The 7,337-nt window shown below is 38.4% G+C and overlaps 1 pseudogene; it reads left to right on the top strand.

The window, feature by feature from the left end:
- The first annotated feature begins 5,755 nt into the window (after nucleotides 1-5,755).
- On the top strand, nucleotides 5,756-7,098 carry LOC134202137 (uncharacterized; annotated as a pseudogene).
- Nucleotides 7,099-7,337: the final 239 nt, after the last annotated feature.

Genomic DNA, 7,337 nt, shown 5'->3' with positions numbered 1-7,337 from the left:
AAACCAACGGGTTCAAATTAAAAGTGTTCAAATTAAAACGGTCATATTACGGGGTCAACGGTATCCCATTTAATTCACTACTTGATTGTAACTTGGACAGATTCATGTTCGACCTCAACAGTAAGGCCGTTCAGTTGATGCAAAGTATAAGATTGCTAATGTTCCTGTTCGCGTGACTAACATCTAGGTCACTTTGATCTGCAGCGAAAGTAATGGTACTACAAGTGTCAAACCAATGTTGGTGGTGAAACAAACATGCACTACAACATGATGCATAACAAAACGACCAAGTAAGTTGTGGAAGCATATTTTGGCAAAATACTTTAATGACTACAGCGCCACTAGCGTTCTAGTACTTATGCTTCTACGGCCGTCTTCAGTGTCTCGTACTTGATCGACATTTTGGTTCCCGTATTCGCACCGGTGTTTGACGTTTGATGATGTATCAAATAGCAGCGCAGTTATCAACAATCCATATGAAACTGGACGATTATTTCGTGGTTCCAGTTACGCATGCTATGAACCTGACGGGACCGCAAAGACGCTGCTTCTTTTCACTGTTTGACACTTGTTCTTCTTTCATCACAGTTGATCAAAGATTCTCAACTGTTTCCTTGAGTGTTTCGGGTAGACTCTTCTGAGCATAATAAAAATGTTTGCCATTTTCGGATTAGTGAACTTATTTTCATAATGATTTTATATCGAAGAAACACATATTCATAATTGTTCAATATTGCTGGCTGGCTATTCTAGAATACTTTTCAAAGTGAAAAGTACAAAATCTGCGAAATCTTTATGAGGGATATCAATACTTTCACTCAAAGGTGCTGGCATCTGACAGTTCGTGACAGCGATTGCCTGGCTGCAGATGAGGTTACATTTTTTTCCTCTTGCCAGAGTGTATTATATAGAGTTGCGCAAAGAGTGATGCCAAATCTACCTATTGAACTGTCAAATCGTCTACCCATCGAGCAAAGTAAAACAAATGTCAATTTTTAAAATCATTGTGCTTTCCGGATAAAAACGTACCATTGGTTCAATAGTATAAACAATTGGTTTACCATACTAATGTACAGTATACAACAGATATATTGTTTTTCAATGGTTATTAAAGACAATTAAGACGTCACTGGAGCTCAATTCTAGGGACCAATTTAGTACTGCATTTGGTCCTCGTACCCAAGTTAGACGTTTCGATTTGTGTCTGCGATCACCTACATTTTCATTGATCTTCACTGTAGTAACTCTATGGTTACTAGTCATTGTTTGCAAAGATGCTTTCAAGTTGTTTTGATACGTTGAAGGAAAGTTCTAATTCTGAATTTATTTTCCAGGAAATCAAACATTAATAGTTTTGAACTGAAAATGTTCACTCAAACGTACAGCAGATCATGCGCCAACATAATTGAGGAACTTTGAAGTGCTTTTAAGTCAATTTAATATTCAAAACTACCATCCAGCAATTATGCAAAAAACTACCCGGTAGTAGTCTTGTTGAAAAATTTACAGCGAGCTGTCCGAGAGAACATCACGTGCTGAACACAAACCTTCGATGGTCGACGATAATTTCGGGCCAGACTAAACACCCCACATTGAGTAGGGATACTAATGAACGTGAATTATCTCATAACTAATAATTTCAACACTTACTTCAACGTCAAATTTATACTTGGCGTCGCATCGTTTTTCAAAAACATGCGTAATACGTCTACTACGAATATAGTTATTTCTACCAAATGGCGAAATGAATCGCCAGCAGTATAATTGTTTGTTTCCGAAACACAAATTATAGTTTAAATATGAATAAGGCATTTGGTGCATCCTTTTTCCAATGTGCTCAAATACAAGACATGCGACGAAATTGGCGATCGAGATCTGAAAATAAATCGACACCAGTGAAACTTAGCCACATATTCATAAAATTGCATGTAAGTATCCCTGTTCTTCTGACCTCCCAGGTTTGTGCGCCTCAGAACCAAAATTTTGGGGCCAACATCCGAGGCGTTCATTTTTCTCGGATTGAATCCACGGAGTCTTTACCGGCAGTTCTGATGAATAATCAATGATTACAGAAGACTGAACAGAACAGAAATCTTGTATAAATAACAGACTCCTCTTACACTAAACCTAACGAGTTCATTCTATTGTCGGACATAATACAATATCGGAAAGGAAATGTTACCTTTTTTCTCGAGGTTTGAAATATAAAATTAATGATTCAAATTATACAATAAAAGTTATTTTGCAGAATAAATCCGTTTTCAACGTTCCATGGATGTTATTATGCCAAATTTATTTGTCGCCTTAGCAACTTCAACGAAGTAATAGTTCTAAGATTCTTTTCGTAAAGCAAGGTGATTTTAGAAATGGTTATTAAATTTGTTCATTCTAGTACATCATAAGCGCAAAAAATTGAGCTGTTGTATGGGACATGAACGTCTTAATTAGTCTTTGGTTGCACATATTGTATCCATACGGTGGATTTAATACGTCAAATATATCTCTGATGTGAATATAATGAATTGTTTTTGAATCGTTTAGAAACAGAAGATTTAATTATTCACTATTGAAAAATCATCAAATTGCATATTAATAAAATGAAACAAAATGACTCCTGTCCACCAGTTTGTAATATGCATTATATTTTCCCTTAAATTTAATTTTTGAACATTAAATTGTCCTAAATTAAAATAAAATATAGTATTGTTTTTCAATAAAATACAATTCAAACTATTGTCTTTTAAACAGTTTGTTCGGTTATGTCAACAATATGTTTACCATACAATGTATTGTTTGACGAAAAAATGTGGAAAACCTCAAATTTTGTATAGTTACGATACTAACAACCTGTATATTCTATTGCGAAAATCTCATTTACAATTCAATGAATAGTTTGTAACAATACACAATTAAACCCATAATTTCAGCTCGTAAATTATTTACTGATTTTGTCCGGTAAAAGTATTTTTTACGAGATATCAGCAAATTTCAGAAATTTAACTGAGCCTGTAATAAATAACACCGATGTCTCAGCACTATAAAGCTCATTACTGAACATCGGTATTCAACTTACCGATCAACTTTCCGCAAGCACTTTCCAATCTGTCAAAAACAAAATACTGACTGATTAGAAAATTATTTTGAGCTTTTAGTGGAATGTTTTTCATTGAGTCATAAGATTTCATTGACAGATTTCGACTCAACAGTAAGCTCTTCAGTGTCTTGTACTCTGACTCGACTTAATGTTGAGGTCGAAATACGCGTATCTGTCAAATACAATCATGGTGGAATTAAATGGAAGTACGAACTCGTCTTATGACAAGGAAAATGACTATTCAGTAAAATTACATTTTACGAATTTCCGGTTATTCTGTTACGAGTTCAGTATGCAAGATTTTTGATAGGTGCCATATTTGAACTCCTGTTTTCGTTTTTCTTCCTGTTGAGCGTGTGCTCTCTGTCGTTTCTGACAAAGAACGGCCATTTTCACATTTCGAAAACACAAGTAAGTGCAAAACCATAATCAGTAATACATTTTATTGGTTTGATGTGAATTTTCACAATGATCTCAATTTTCAGATATTACCTCGTAATAACCATGTCATCAAATGAAAATGGACAACCAAACGACATATTCGATATCGATCTCAAAGTCGAACGAAAAAAAATTAAAAGGCGCTTTGTGTTTCTAATGTTATTGTTAATAAAAGTTCGAAAACTGTATTAAGCTGTTTTACTTTTGATAATGTTTTATCTGTATTCAAAGATTGAATACATTTTTATCGGTTGTTTATTTTATAGTAGTCCGCTATCTATTTACAGATTATTCGGTATTTTTCTACCGAATCCTCAGTAGTTTTTTTGTTTTGTATTGTATAGAACCTCGGTAATTAGTTAAACTCATTTACTGAGGCGACACGAGAGCTCAGTGCTGAGAAATCGGTAATTCATTTACCGAACCCGGCGAATCAGATTAAGTGTACATTCTAATGTGTTTCATGATTGCATCTACAATATATTTTATAGCCAATTTATTGTTTTAATGGTAGTGTTACAATACAATGTATTGTTTTTCATGATATTTTATTCGGTTGCCATCTCTTCCATCCGCTATTGATTCTCCAGATGAATAAAAGTGTGCGTGATTCCGCTGTATTCCTGTCGAAGTGTGCAGTCTTCCTCTTAAAGTATTTGTGATCAGTTTTGCTGCAACTAGATTACCACCCACTTTTTATTTTATATATCCTACACGGTGACGTTAGGTGTGAAACACTGCGCTTGGAGAACTCAATATCGACGGAAATGTCAAACGTTTCCATAAGGAGAAAAGTATCAATTTGGTATCAAGTGTTTCAACTCCGTTCTGTTTTAGCGCAAGCATGGTCTCGGAATTCTTGAAACTCGGCAATAATTAGTAGCACAAGACTCAGAACTATTCACCGGAGAGGCTTCGCGGACACCAATATATCAACCAAGAATACGTCAATCAAGGCTCTGGTACACCCATTCTCCACAGTATGATGTGCATTTCACAGGCCTTACAAAAACGCTAATTGGCAATCCTGCGATCGCTCGCTGTGTGTGGCTGGATCCAATCTGGTGTCACCAAGGGTGGCACAACTGTTGCATTTTCCTCGAGAATTTTTTATGGAATCAATGTCGATTAGGATTGATAAGGGGTTGGAAGCGGAGGTAATGTGGAGGCGGTTTGTTTACGCATTGGCAGCCTTTTTCTTTCTGATGGTAACGCTTGACGACGACAAGCGGCTATATTTGTCAAACCGGAACTTTATATTGGTAAGATATGAGTGCGCATTCCTCCTTGACGCTAATGACTTCGCCAGAGCAAACGTCTTTACTTTTGGACCTATTGACGTTAAGTTCATTGACTTTAACATGAAATGGCTGTCCTTGGATTTGTCAGCAGGAAGCACAATTAAAAGCAAGAAAACACTTTGGGGAGCGCTTTGTGCAATGTCTCGCACTTCATTCGGATTTCTAAATATCATTTGAATAAAGTGAACTGAATAAAAGTGAACGATAGCCGTCCACGCTTCACGATGTCCGTGTTGTCGTATGCGGATGGAGCACGGTGCATGAGTACTGAATAGGAAATTTTTTATCTTAGAGCGAAATCTCAGAGCAAGCTATTCTAATATATTCTCGTGAAAATCTGTATATTAGTGCACAGAACACAGCATAATGTCAAGAAATCTTTCTGCTATTCCTCGAAAATCTAAGACGACAGCAAATCTCCAAGGCGATCTGTTCTGAATTGAGTGTCCTCCTGGTAACTCCAATTGAGGGAACCAAATTTCCGTAATTTTTCATCAAGCAACAATAATATCACCGTATCGTATCCAGATCGTATCTACATATCTCATGTTTATCCATCTTCCCGTCTAGATTTCAACTAACAATTTATTACTTTTCTAGCTGAGAATGATGCAGGTTTCATGGGAAGGTTAGTTCAAAAAATGTTATGAATTTGAATCGAAAAAAATCAATAAAGCTTAAAATCGAAAAGAGATTGGCGAAATTTTGCATTGAACTGGTAATAATCAGTATGGACACCACTATGCACTAATAGACCTTTCCCGTCCGACCAACACCATGTTTCGTATTTTTCCTTAAACGTCCTTGGGTTTAGTTAACATTGCGCATAAAATAAGCTGTTTTATGAAACGTTATTTTCTTACAATTTTTCAAAACATCAACATCGTCTGTTTTTCGAAAAATATTCACCAGCCAGACGATGGTGATCTCAATTAATCGTGTTTTGGCAACACTATACAGTGGTGAGAACATCGCTCAACAACTTCTTCTGGCAACTCTGTCGCATGTTTATTTACAATTCAAAACAAAAGTCGCGCCACTTGCCCACCGTCCAGAGGATTGTAATATTATTCTGGTATTATTCAATCGTAACCGAGTTTGTGCGCGATTAAATAATCAGGCAGAAATCACTCCAACCCGGCCAAGGCCGCTACCTCCAGCATCGTCAGAAGCGATACCAGCGATACGTAAGCAACAGAATAGCAAGGACGTTGATCCGAACGAGTGCGCCGGATGTCACCAGCAGTTGAAAGAAGGTTAGGAAAACGCACTCGATCGGTAATGGCACATTTGGGTTTCGAATGCAACGCTTGCGGAGGACGCTAGATGCCGAGCAATGGGCAAGGATGGAGTTCCGTACTGAGAGAATAATTTTCAGAAATCGTTCGGCGTGAAGGTGCCTACTGCCACCGATATATTAGCGGTGCTGCAGGCCAGCGACAATCATTTCTATCCGACCTATGCCCGGTGCACCTATGCGCGCGATCCGTTCGGCGATGCAGAGGAAATGTACTTCTGTGGTGCGATATGGCACCGCGGTGGCCTGACCGTCGTCCGAGTCCGGCATCCTGAACAGGGTCGAAACCAGCGGGTTCAACAAGGAAACTGAGTTGGACTGTACCAGTACAAGTGCAATGAGTGAAATTCAGTTTGCCATATTTCCATCGTCCCACTAGTACGGCAGCGGGCACCGGTCAGCATCAGGATCGCGTTCACATTCAAGAGCCGCAGCGTGATGAAGGTGTTAGTTAAGAGTATCCGCTCGAGACACCCCCCTCAAGAGCTCGAGAATGAACAATGAAGAACCGATCGTGTGAGTCATCATCCGGAGCGAAAAGCCCCCACCAGGCGAAGAACCAAAATTGAGTTGAATGACTTTCCGTCACATCCGTATCCTTATATATACCCAGAAAGGCGCCGAAGATATTCCGAATCCTACAAGAACATTGAATCTGACGATGAGGTAGACCATCCGAAGAGCAAGGAAGATGAAGGAAATATTGCTGAGATGCACCTTCGAAAAGAAGAGGAGGAGTTGTGTTGAAATCATCAGGTATGGTAAAGAAATTCTGAAGGATCTTCAGGAGCATAAAAAGTACACACACTGAAACGGGAGAACCTTGATCCTCAGAATACCTCCGCACTACATCAGCATCGAAGGAACCGGTATGAGTCCCAGTGGGTGCGTTGCCCCAGAAACCTGACCATCATCGACCTTGTGAAGATAAATATTTCGAAGAAAGATGTTTTAGTTCAAGATAAAGATTGTCGCTGTCGTCGCTGTCCGAACATCTTTTGCTGGCGAGGATAGGGGAGCTAAATGTCAAAGAAGGAAAATCCATACGATTTGACAGTTTGGTACCAACATGACAGCAGAACAAAGGGAACCAAGCGACAATAATTTATCTGTAAAGGCTCCTCAGACGTTGCAAGTAAATCACTGCAACGAGCATTTTGCTCGCAGAAAGTGACACTGTCAAAAATTTGCTGTCTGACTACAT

This window comes from Armigeres subalbatus, unplaced genomic scaffold, assembly GCF_024139115.2.
Source record: "Armigeres subalbatus isolate Guangzhou_Male unplaced genomic scaffold, GZ_Asu_2 Contig1035, whole genome shotgun sequence".
NCBI lineage: Eukaryota > Metazoa > Arthropoda > Insecta > Diptera > Culicidae > Armigeres > Armigeres subalbatus.
The sequence above is the reverse complement of the archived record's forward strand: the minus strand, read 5'-3'. Positions and strand labels throughout refer to the sequence as shown.